The following is a 13,380-nucleotide window of genomic DNA, read 5'->3' as shown; positions in this document are numbered from 1 at the left end:
TATCTGTTTAACAGATGTGGAAACCTGACCCATCTTATCACTCTGATTATATCGCAACATTTGCTAGGCAGCAATAATGGTATGCACAGCCCTCCAATTACAGACTTAGACATGGTCCTGACTCAGCTGGAATATTGTCAAATTGGACAAAGGCATGATGCAAACAAACATTAGGAGGAGGTGAGTAACAATAAACAAAAGTGAATGAGTGTTTTCGTTGCTCTTTTTCTTCTTTTATCATTTGTACTATAAATGTTGAAATTCTGAAAGCATTAAATAGGAAAAAATAGAAAATCGTATTTAACCTTTAGATTAAACTAAAACATGTTACTCGAACATTTCAGCAATTTGGAGGATACGTTAATCCTCCAAGGAGAGAGAACGTTAATCCTCCTTGACTGCATTTTATTTCTCTGCCTTTTTTAACGTATATGGTTTCATATGTGTATGTAAAGAAAAAATAGGACTGTTTATGCACATAGTTTGCAATTTACTTCTTTTCCCCCCACTAACAGTTCTGCCACATACTGAGAGTGGTGTGCTGAAATATCCAGCAATTATGGACTTATCAATTTCTTCAATCAAAACTTTTTATACTTTGAGACTATGTTAGTAGGTACACGCATATTTAGGATTGTTATGCTTCTCAGTAGATTAATACTTTTATCATATAAAATGTCTATCTCTAGTTCTAATATGTCTTGCCTTAAAATTGACTTAAGGAAACGAAACTAATTTTCTTTTAGTTAGTGTTTCATGGTATAGCTTTTCTACCATGCTATTTCTTTCAAAAATTATGTTTTTTTCTCTATTTAAAGATGTCTATTGTAAGCAGTATATAAATTAGTTTTGCTCTTTATTTTGTCCAGCTTTGTAGTCTTTGTTTTTTAAATGGAATATTATATATCAAATATAATGATTAATAATTTAGCATTAGTTCCACCATCTTAGTATTTGTTTTGCATTTGCTCCATCCACTTTTTTGAAGTCTGCAATACTTTTTACTTAAACTTTTCCTTTTGCGGTAACTGTAGATTGACATTCAGTGCAGGAAATAATACAGAGAGTCCTCATACTTTTACCCAGTTTGCCTCACAGGTAACATCTTGCAAAACTGTAGTACAACATTACAGTCAAGATAGTGGCTTGATTGTGGATTGATAGAGTCAAGACAGAAATTTTTCTCACCACTAGGATCCCTTGTGTTGCCCCTTTAGAGTCACATCAACTTTCCTCATATTCCCACCCCTTCCCTAAACCTTGATATCCCTAATATGTTCTCTATTTTTATAGTTTTGTCATATCAAGAATTTTATGTAAATGGAATGATGTAATGTGATCATGTAATCTTCTAAGATTGGCTTTTTCCATTCAGCATAATTCTCCAGAGATTCATTCAGGTTAATGTGTTTATCTATAGTTTGTTCTTTATATTGCTGATTAATATTTCATAGTTGAGATGCACTGAAGTTTGTTTAGCCATTCATCTATTGAAGGACATCTGGGCTTCTTACATTATGGGGCTACAAATATACATGTAGAAGTATTTGTGTAAACATATGTTTTTTCTTTGTCTGGGATAAATGCCCAGAAATGCATTTACTGAATTACAGAAATGTAGTTACATATTTAATAGTGTTCAGTTTTTTAAATTGCTATATTGTTTTTTAAAGTGGCTGTATAATTTTACAATCTTTCCAGAAATCCAGTGATCCAGTTTCTCTGCACCTTCACCAGCATTTTGTGTTGTCATTATTTTTTTTTAATTTTATCCATTCTGCTAAGTCTGCAGAAATATCTCATTGTAGCTTTAAATTGCATTTCCCTAATGCCTGTGAATTTAAACATCATTTCATGTGCTTTTGTGCCATCCATATATCCTCAGTGAAATGGTCCTTCATGTTGATTGCTCATTTCAGAAATTGAAATGCTTATGTATTTACTGTTGAGTTTTGAGAGTTCTTAATATATCCTAGATATTAATCTTTAGTTGGATATTTGGTTTGCAAATTTTTTTTCTGCTTTGTAACTTCTCTTTTTATTCTCTTAAGTTGTTAGAGAGCAAAAGTTTTTAATTTTGATGAAGTTAAGTTTATCCATTTTTTCCTTTCATTTATTATGCTTTTGGTGTCAAGTGTAAAAACTCTGCTTAACCCTAGATTCTGAAGATTTCTCCTACATTTTTTCCTAAAACATTTATAATTTTACTTTTAACATTTATGTTTGTGATCCATTTTCAGTTAATTTTTACATAAGGTATGATGTTTACATTCATTATTTTGCCTATGGATGTCCAGTATGAATTGTTCAAAAGTTATATTTTCTATAATTGCTTTTTCACCTTTGTCAGAAACCAGTTACCTGTATCAATAAGAAATTAGTTAATTTTGTGGTTCTATTTCTGTGTATAATCTGTTCTATCAATCTATGTCTCTATCTATCCACCAGTATCACACTTTCAATATCCTCGAAATTCAGTAGGCTAATTCCTCTGACTTAATTATTGTTTTTCAGAATTGTTTTTACTATTTTAGTTCTTTTGCCTTTCCACGTAAGTTTTACAATAATTGTGTAAAAATATTTTTATGAGATTTTAATAGGAATCATGTTAAACCTTTGTATATGTTTGGGAGAATTAACATCTTTTCTATATTGAGTCTTCCAATTGGTGAAACAGTGTGTCATTTCATTTATAGTTCATTATTTCACTTCTTTCATCAGCATTGTGTAATTTTCAGCATAAAAGTTCTATACATGTTTTGATAGATTAATACTGAAGTATTTCATATTCAATATTTTTGAGTTTTGTACATGGTATTGCATTACTCATTTTGGCCTTCATGTGTTCACTGTTGGTACATAGAAATGCATGTGACTTTCACATTTTTATCTATTTTCTGCAAACTTACTAAGTTCACTTATAAGACTTAGAAATTTTTTGTAGAGTCCTTAGAATGTTCTGCATAAACAATCATGTCATATAAAAATTGAGACTTTTATTTTATTTATTTTATTTTCTCCTTTTCAATAAGTAGGTGTTTTTTTTTGTTTGTTTGTTTTTGTTTTTGTTTTTGTTTTTGTTTTTGTTTTTGTTTTGGCAACAGAGTCTTGCTCTGTTGCTCAGGCTGGAGTGCAGTGGCATGATCTTAGCTCACTGCAAACTCTGCCTCCTGGGTTCTAGCAAGTCTCCTGCCTCAGCCTCCCTAGTAGCTGGGACTTCAGGCGCGTGCCACCATGCCCCACTAATGTTTTGCATTTTTAGTAGAGCGGGATTTCACTGTATTAGCCAGGATGGTCCCAAGCTGTGACTCAGACCTGTTATCCCAGCACTTTGGGAGGCCGAGGTAGGAGATGGGTGGATCACAAGGTCAGGTAATCAGTAGGTTTATAATTTCCAATACAGTGTTTGGTGAAAGCAGACATCATTGACTAATTCTTGATTGGTGGGGAGGAATTCAATCTTTCACCATTAAGTAGAATTTTAGCTGTAGGGTATTTTTGCTAGATTTTCCTTATCAGGTTGAATAAGTCCCCCATTATTCCTGTATTTCCAAGAGTTTTACCAAGAATGGGTGCTGGTATTGTATCAAATGCTCTTTCTATATTAATTGATATGATTACATGAATATTCTTCATTCATCTTTAATATGGTAGGTTACACTGCTTATTTTTCTTGCATTTTTTCTTTTTTTTTTCTTTCAATAATAAACCAGTCTAGAATCCCTGGCATAGACATTTCTGGAATAAACCCCACTTGTTCATGGCACATTACTCTTTACAGACATTATTGAATTCTATTTGCTAATATTCTGTTAAAATTTTTATGCCTATATTATTGAAATATTGATCTGTAGCTTTCATTTTGGGCTTTTTTTGTATCAGAGTAATATTAGCTTCATAAAATTATTTGGTAAGTGTTTCCTCCTCTTCCATGTTCTGGAAGAGATGGCATAGAATCAGTTCTTTAATATTTGGGAGATTTCTTTGGTGAAACAATATGGGCCTGGAGATTTTCTTTTTTTTGAGGGATCTAAAATCATGAATTCAATTTCCTAAAAAGAAGTTCCTCATGGAGCTAGTCATATTATCTACTTCATATGGGTAATTGAGACCATTGGTATTTTTTTGAGGAAGTGGTCCAGTAGTCTAAGCTGTCAAATTTATGTATGTTCCATTCCTGATATTAGTAATTTGTGGCCTCGCTCTCTTTTTTGTCAGTTTTGCCAGAATTTTTTGAATGTTATCAATATCTTTATTTTTTTAATAAAAAAACAGCTTTGGTTCATTAAAATTCATTATTGTTTTTCTGTCTTCAATTTCATAGAGTCTACACTTTATTATTCCTTTGTTTTTGCTTGACTTGGTATATTTTACTGTAATATTTCTAAGTTCTTGAGGTGAAACTTAGATTATTAAAATGTCTTTTCTTTTTTTGTTATGTTTGTATAAATTACCCTCTCCACACTGATCTGTGTCTCACAAATTTTGATATGTTGTATTTTAATTTTTATTCAATTCAATGTACTTTTAAAATTTCCCTTGAAACATTTTCTTTAATCTATGGACTATGTAGAAATGTGTTGTCTAGTTTTGAAGTATTTGGAGGGTTTTTTCTTTTATCTCTGTGTGATTGATTTTTATTTTAATCCCATTTTGGTCAAATAACATAATCTGTATGATTTTAATTCTTTTAAACTTGTGACCTAGTGTAAGGTGAATCTTGGAATATTGTGCCTGGGAACTTGAAAAGAATATATACTATGTGGTCATTGGATGAAATGTTATAAATGTTCAATCCTGTTAGCTGATAATGTTGCTGAGTTCTTTTATATCCTTTTTAACTTTTTGTCTAGTTATTCTATTAATTGTTGAGAAAGAGGTGTTTTAACTTTCATCTGTATTTGTCGATTTTTTCCTGTTGGTGCTATCAGATTTTGCTTCACATATTTTGCAGTGCTGTTTTCAGCACTGTGATGCAAACACATTTAGCATTGCTATGCAGCGATAGGGGAATGCTTTTATCATCATATAATGTCCCTATCTCTGGTAATTTTTCTTGCTCTGAAGTTTACTTTATTAGACATAAATATAGCTATTTCTGCTTTCATTTGAGTATTCTTTGCATAATATCTTTTTCCACCTTTTATCCTTCAACTTTTTACTTTTTAGCTGACTGTCTACAGTAAGTTTTTTGTAGACAGTACATATTTGGGTCACATTTTTAATCCAATTGCAAATTTCTGTATTTTAATTGGTGTGTTTAGCTCATTCACATTTAATGCAATTATTTGTAAGGTAGGGCTTAAGTTTGTCATTTTATTTTTTGTGTTCTGTTCCTCTCTCTCTGATTTTTGCTTTCCTGTTTTCTTTTCCAGTAACTTATCATGGTCTACTGATGTCAATTGGCTGGTTTGTGTGAAGTGTAGAAACCTTACCTTGTGTCTCTTTACTTCACGATTGCTCTACATATGTGTAGAACTATGTGAGACTGTTAACATTTTTGCTGCAACCATGAAACCTAATACAGAAAATTCAAAAGGTAAAGAAAAGTCTCTTGTAGTTACCTATATTTTTCCTTACCATATTTTTCTTCCTTTGTAATGTTCTATAGTTGTTTCTCTTATTTTCGTTTTGTTTAGAGAACTTCCCTTAGCTATTCCTCTAAGATAGGTGTCTTAGTGACAAATTTCTTCATTTTCCTTTGTCTGAAAATGTCTTAATTTTGACATTTCATTTTTCTCACATTCAAAATGTGCTACTTCCTTGTAGCCCCCACGGTTTCTAATGAAAAATCCACTGTCATTTGAATTGTTTCCCCCCTATAGATAAGGTATAGTTTCTGACTTGATATTTTAAATATTTTTACCTTTTTCTTAAGTTTTCAGAAGCTTAATTCCAATGTATTGTGATGTGAATTTCTTTAGTTTATCTTGTTCTGGATTTGCTCAACTTTTTCAATCTGTCGCTTTATGTCTCTTGCCAAATTTGGGGAATTTTCTGCCACTATTTCTTTGAGTATTTTTTCAGCCCTGTTCTTTATTTCCTGTCCTGTAGGAGTTCTGTGACAAGAATGCTAGATTTTTAGTTATTGTCCTATAGGTCCTTGAGACCCTGCCTCACTTTTGCAATCTATTTTTATATATTTTGCTGATTGGGTAATTTCTTTTTTTTTTTTTTTTTACATGTTTCAATCACTATTCTTTCCTATGTTTCCTTCATTCTGCCCCTGATCCCATCCACTGAGACTTATTTTGTAAATTTCTGGTAAATTTTTCATATTTTCTATGTTACTGATAATTGGGGGAAAATAGCCTTTTTTAAAAATAGAGATATGGACAGGAAGCAGAAAAGTAGTAGGTAGAAGAAGGTGGTCCTTCGAAAGGCCACACACTCAAGCCTTGGACCACAGCTCAAAGCGAGTACATGCATTCCAGTTTGCTGGTTCGAATGTTGCTTTTTGGTCCACCCTATCCCCCAATCCTGGACCCATAAAAGCCCAGACCCCACTTGCAGAGGGGCCTCAGAATGTCAGAGCAGCTGAGTAGCAGAGCAGAGTGGCAAAGAAAGAGAAAAGAGAAGCAGCAGCCAGCCATCAGAAAGCAGTAGCTTGACTTTGGAGGGAGAGCTTGATGGCCGAACTCCAGGGGAAGACCATCTTCCCATTACATCCCCTTTCCAGCTCCCCATCCTGCTGAGAGCCACTTCCAACACTCAATAAAATCCTCCACATTCAACACCCTTCAGTTAATTCATGCGACCTGATTCTTACTGGATGTCAGACAAGAACTTGGGTACCAAGAAGGTGGGTGCAAAAGACTGCCACCCTGACCCTCACTGAGCTGTTAAACACTTAAGCTGTCCATGGACAGCAATGCTAAAGGAACACACTTGTAACACATGCCTTCTAGGGCTCCAGGAGTCACAGATAACTCCAAGATGCTGCCATGGGGTCGTACAGAGTTCTGCTCCTGCCAGCACCCAGAAGCACTTGTCTCTGCCCCTGCACTCACTCACCCGTGTGCTCCCCCTGCCATGAGGAGTTGAGAACTGAAGGCTGAGTAAATGAGCCAACCTCCTTGCAAGTCCTGTGAAGGGGTCAAGGGAACTATCCCGTTTCAATAGTTTCTATCTGTTGCTATTATATGTATGTCATCTGTATGTATCGTTTCTAGTAATATTGCTAAGTTTTTAAATTAATTAAAACCATTTGTGTGTAGCTCTTTTTGAATTTTTAAAAATGCAAACCACTGTATCATCTGAGAATAATGAGTCTTCAGTTTCTTCCTTTCTAGATCTTTCATTTTTTTCTCTTTGATCTTCTGCACTATCTAGGTATTCTGTAATTTCTAGGTAAAAGGTAGTATTTCTAATCTTTAATAAATAAAACAATAAGAAATTAAGTGGTTTGTTTCCCCCAAGATTGCAAAAGTCATAAATGTATCTTTCCAGTGTTTTATACTATACTACATCAATTTTGTCAATCACGATTTTATTGCTACAAAAGTAGAAAGACTTGAAAACGAGCAGTTAACATACTGAATTACAACACCTGTCAACCTCTACCACAACAACCATAACTATAGGGGAAATTAAGGATAAATTAATGCCATTTTCAGTAATTTATATTTTTGCTTTATTTCTTCCATGCTGAACTTTCTGAATATAGCTAGTTCAGCAAATTTGGAAGTCCAAAAGTGTACCAGTGCTAAGACACATTCTCTTTGGACTTTATTGGTGTTACAATTTATTTCAGTACAGATATTCTGTGTTTTAGTCATTAACAGTTCAAAGATATCGCTTTTATTAATTCAAATCTACTCTTAGTACTTTTTTCCTGAGAAAATGTCATGGTATAGAAAAAAAACTTGGTTTTTGGAATTAGACATTATATAGTTCTTTTTAAAACCTTCCAAATTTTGAGATAATTGTATATTTAAATGTAATTATAAGAAATAATATGGAGATAGAGATCCTGTGTACCTTTTAACACGTTTTCCCCAATATTAACATTTTACTACTTATTGTCTGTATTTCTTTCTATAGGTAGTCTTCCTTTGGCTAGTAATAACTATACAGTAGGCATATATTTTTAAACTGTTACAATGTGACCTTTAGGTCTTCTCAACAGTCATAATTCCTTCAATTATTTATCATATGTCACAGTTACAAGGCCATGTTATCATTCTATTATCATTCCAAGTACAGATATTTCATTTTATTGTTATTCTTTTACTGTAAATTTAATTGTAAAGAGTGTTTTCTCTATGAATAATGCTTTTTGCAATTTGAGGTTTTATTTGTATTTGAAGATAATGTAAACTCTGTATTACATCAAGCTGATTATTTGCATTCCAGTTTTCAATGTTCTTATATGTTGTTGTTTATCTGGCAATTGCTGAGTAAAATGAATTTAGGTGTTGTGTTATGATGAAAATTTGTTAATTTTTTACTTTTTCTATTACCAGTTAAAGTTTATATTTTTGATTAGATATTAACATACATAATGCTTAATATAGTATTTGAAATGTTCAATAAAGTATTTAGTTTACCTAAAGATTCAGGATAATTGCATTTTTTTGTTAGGATGAATCTTTACCACATATACTTCATGTCTATATAATGTTTTTTTGCATAGTCTATTTTGTAAAATTTAAATGTTGATATTTTAGCCTTTGTTAGTCTTTTCCAGATATCTTTCAAAAATTTTTTAAACATTTATATGCAATGCTTTTTAGGTTTGTTTTATATGTGTGGCTGATTTTAAAAAATCAGAGAAACTTGAAGCTTTCCCACTAAGATCAGGAATAAGGCAACAATGTCTCTTCTGACCAATGCTTTTTTAACATCACACTGAAAGTCTTACCTAATGCAATAAGAAAAGAAAGAAAAGGAATACAGCTCAGGAAGGAAGAAATAAAACTGTCCCTTTTCCTGGATGACATCATCATGTATATAGAAAATCCAAAGAATTGACAAAACAAACCTCCTGGAACTAATAAGCTATTATTGTAAGGTTATAGTTTAAAAGGTTAATATACAAAAGTCAATCACTTTCCTACATAACAGGAATTAACAAATGAAATTTGAAAAAAAAAAAAAAGATGCCATACTATTTTCATTAGCATACAAAAGATGAAATATTTTGCTATAAATATAACAAAATATGTCCACAATCTGTATGAAGAAAACTACAAAACTCTGATTTCAAAAAAAAAAAACAAAAAACAAAACCAAAGTAGAGTTAAATAAATGGAAAGTTTTTTTATGTTTATGGATAGGGTGGCTCAATATTGTCAAGATGCCAGATCTTTCTTACTTGCAATCCCAATCAAAATCCTAGCAAGTTATGTTTGTGAGTATTGAAGGGGTAAAAGATCCAAGATAACTAATACAATATAGACAAAGAACAAAGGACTATATACTGACACTACACAACTTCAAGACATACTGTAGAGGAACAACAATAAAGACGGTGTGGCATTGGTGAAAGAACAGGCAAATAGATTGATGGAACAGAAGAGAGAGCCCAGAAACAAACCTGCATAAATATAGTCAAGTGATCTTTCACAGAAGACTATAAGTAATCTGGTTAAAAAAGATAGTCTTTCCAACAAATAGGACCACCACAACTGGACATTCATAATGCAGAAAAAGAAAATCTAAACACAGACTTTATACCCTTCACAAAAATTAGCTCAAAATGGACCATAGACCTAAATGTAAAATACAAGATTATAAAATTCCTAGAACATAACGAGAAATGTAGATGACCTTGAGTTTAGTGATTACTGTTTAGACAAAACCCAAGGCACAATCCATGTAATAAAGAATTGGTAAGCTGGTTTTATTAAAATTAAAAATTTCTGCTCTGTGAAAAGCACTGCTAAGAAAGTAAAAAGAAAACCCCAATGCTGGGAGAAAATATTTGTGAAAGACATATATGATAAAGAATTGTTATTCAAAATATGCAAACAACTCAAAACTCAACAATAAGAAAACAAACAAGCCAGTTAAAAGAAAAAAAAAGAAATATGAACCATAGACCTTAATGAATGCCTCACCTGAAAAAATCATACAGATGGCAAAGAGAATGCAAAGAAATGCTCCACATTTTCTGTCATCAGGGAAATACAAATTAAAACAACAAAGAGATATCACTACACATCTATTAAAATGGCCAAAATCCAAACGCTAACACTATCAAATGCTAAGAGGAAGTGGAACCACGGAAAGGAGAACTGTCATTCACTGCTGGTGAGAATGCAAATGGTGTAACCACTTTGGAAGATAGTTTGGCAGTTTCCTACCAAACTAAACATTCTTATAATACAATCCAGCAATTGCACTGTTTACTATTTACCCAAAAAGATCGAAAATTTATGTACACACAAAAATCTGCACATGGATGTTTATAGCAGCTTTATTCATAATTGCCAAAACTTAGAAGCAACAGGATGTCCTTCAGTAGGTGGATATATAAACTGCAGTACATCTAGACAATGAAATATTATTCATTGCTAACAAAAAAAAAAAAAAAAAAAAGAGTTATCAAGCCATGAAAATAAATAGAGGAGACTTAAATGCATAATTCTGAGTGAAAAGACTCAATCTGAAAAGCCTTCATAGTGTATAATAAAAACTACATGACATTCTGGAAAAGGTAAAACTATGGAAATAGTAAAAATACAGTGGTCGCCAAGGCTTATTGGAGAGAGATAAATAAGCAAGCACAGAGGATTTTTAGGGCAGCAATGCTACTCTGTATGCTACCATAATGGTGAATACATGTTATTATAAATTTGTCTGAACACATAGAGCGTACATCACCAAGAAAGAACCCTAATGTAATTCATGGGCTCTGGATGATAATGATGTGTCAATGTAGGTTCATCAACTGCAACAAACGTACCCCTCTGGTGGGAGATGTTGATAATAAGGAGGTTTGCATGTGGTTGGGAAGCAGGAGATGTATGGGAATTCTTTCTTTCTTCTGCTCAATTTTGTGGTTAAACTAAAACTGCTTTAACAAATAAAATTCTCTTTGAAAAAATCTAGTCTAAAACACTTACATAAAGTGTTTTTGTGCATTTTTCAAGGTTACAATATATCAATAATATCAATTTCTTCATATTGAATCACTCTTGCATATTTTAAGTAAACTCAGTTTAATTATATTGAAGCAATGGTATTTTAATACGTTGATGAATTCAGATTATTTCTTTAGTACCAGATCGAGAACTGAATAATAGTTTTTTAGTAGATTAACTTTGCTTTCCTAGACAGAAAAAACAATTATCAATCAATAAAAAGTATTGCTCTTCATTCTTTATATTCTTTATTTTCATAAATAATATCATTAGTGTGACCCGTCAGAAATGTTACAAAATAGTAGCTATAATACTGTTTGTTTCTTTGTCATTCACTTTAAGAATGACAAAAGCGTTTAGAAATGACTTCACACTCATTAATATTTTATTTAATTTTTTACGAGAATTCATATGAAAGATTGTGCCACAGTGTTTTTGAACTATACTCCTTATATTTTATCAGTTTAGCTTTGAAGTGATGTTTTAATTCATAAAATAACATCTCAAGGAGTTTAACTAGATGAAAACATCTGTTTCTTGAAGATTTGGAAGAACAAACTTGTAAATCTGAGTCCAGTGCCTTATGGAGTGGTTTTTCGAGTAAATTTCTCCCATTAAGCCTTTTTTTGTTGTTCTTGTTGTTGTTAATCTCTTATTAGATTTAGAGTGCCTATATTTTGCTACAAATATGGTCCACTTTACCACAATCCTCACATGCATTTAGTGTGTACATGGCATTCTTCCCGAGGAATGAGGACACTACAGGGATGAGTAAGTGCTTCTTCCCTGGAACACAAAAAGAAGGTCCCATCTGCTGTCCTCTTCTTGGGAAGATTGTCTCACTACTATTCATGTACCTTCATTTGATAGCAATAGCTGGAGGCAGCAAGAAAAAAAGAAAGTAATATTGCACGAAATACAAAAAACAGTTAGCACCCCAGAGGCGGGCCTTACAACCAAAATTGGGACTAGTGGTAAAAGGTAGCATTGATAGGCTAGACTTGAAATTGATAGATTGCAAAAGAACATTCATGTTTTAACTGACATATTTATTCTTCTGAGGTCTATTTTCCTTTAATTTACTTGACATTCCACAATCCTAGCACTTAGGCACCAAATAAGTGCTTGTCTTTAAGGGCTTCTGCTGCATTTGGTCATATTTCAGAAGCTGTAATTTGACAAGCAACTTACTTCTGAGTAGGTTTAATCATGGTGTTTATTTCATTATATAATAAAAGCAGTGATTTAATTATGTTTGCAATTCTTGTAAGATCTGTATTAACAGTAAGAGTGAGTACTATTGCTTCTATTTCCCTCTCCTTTCTGTTGATGGACTTTTTTTTTTTAATTACTGGTAAAAGAAACCTGACAACTTGGAGCACAAGGCCTTTTAAGAGTTGCTACATCAGTATCTCTGACTATCTGAGCCCTGAGTAATCATCAGACTGAGCACATAATAGGCTTTTCTCCAGGTTTGGAAAACCTGAAAGTGACTAGATATTGAATGGAAAGAAACGTTTTGAATCAAGTTGTAAGGGCTGAGGTTACCCTAGGTGAGTGTAAGTGCTAAGGAAACCCACCTCTGAGTATATGAAAACTGTGGGTTCTCTCAGCCCCCAAATACTGTCCTCAAAATATGAATACACTGGTTAACCAGAAAAGAGAAAGTACCACATATGGGTGCCATACATACACAGCAGCATATGCCACTGGGTCTTGGGTTAAGGGCAGTACACATGATTACCATCTCAATTTAGTTAACATTTACTTGAATACAAACAGCATTTAACACCTATACTACTCTATTTACTCCCTTCAAACTTAGTTCATTCTATGATAAAAATGCACTGCTAATGTAGCTTCTGATAATGACAGAAAAACATTGCTAGGAAGGAGAAGCCCAAAATTCAATTTTGAATTATAATTTAAACATATCCTGTGGCAAGAAATCCCAGGGGTTAATACAGGCAAGTGAGGATTCTGATTTTCCTAAGAAATGACTGCTTATGTAGAGGGACAGGTCAACACATTCTTGCCAAATTAATAAATAAAGAAATAAAGGTACATCCTTCTTTTTAGCCAATTAAGATAAATTTATTTTATTTTAGCTAACATTTTGATGTGATAGTTACAGCTAGAAGATAAATAACAGACCAGGCAAGGGAATCATTTCAGAAAAGCAGTTATTTTCTTAACTAGCAAAATATTTCTGGAATTTTTACTAGCTAGATCCAAAGCAAATTTAACAAAGATCATGTTTATTAAACGTCCCTTTGGTTTATCCCAGATTACT

Source organism: Chlorocebus sabaeus, chromosome 15 (assembly GCF_047675955.1).
Source record: "Chlorocebus sabaeus isolate Y175 chromosome 15, mChlSab1.0.hap1, whole genome shotgun sequence".
NCBI lineage: Eukaryota > Metazoa > Chordata > Mammalia > Primates > Cercopithecidae > Chlorocebus > Chlorocebus sabaeus.
The sequence above is the reverse complement of the archived record's forward strand: the minus strand, read 5'-3'. Positions refer to the sequence as shown.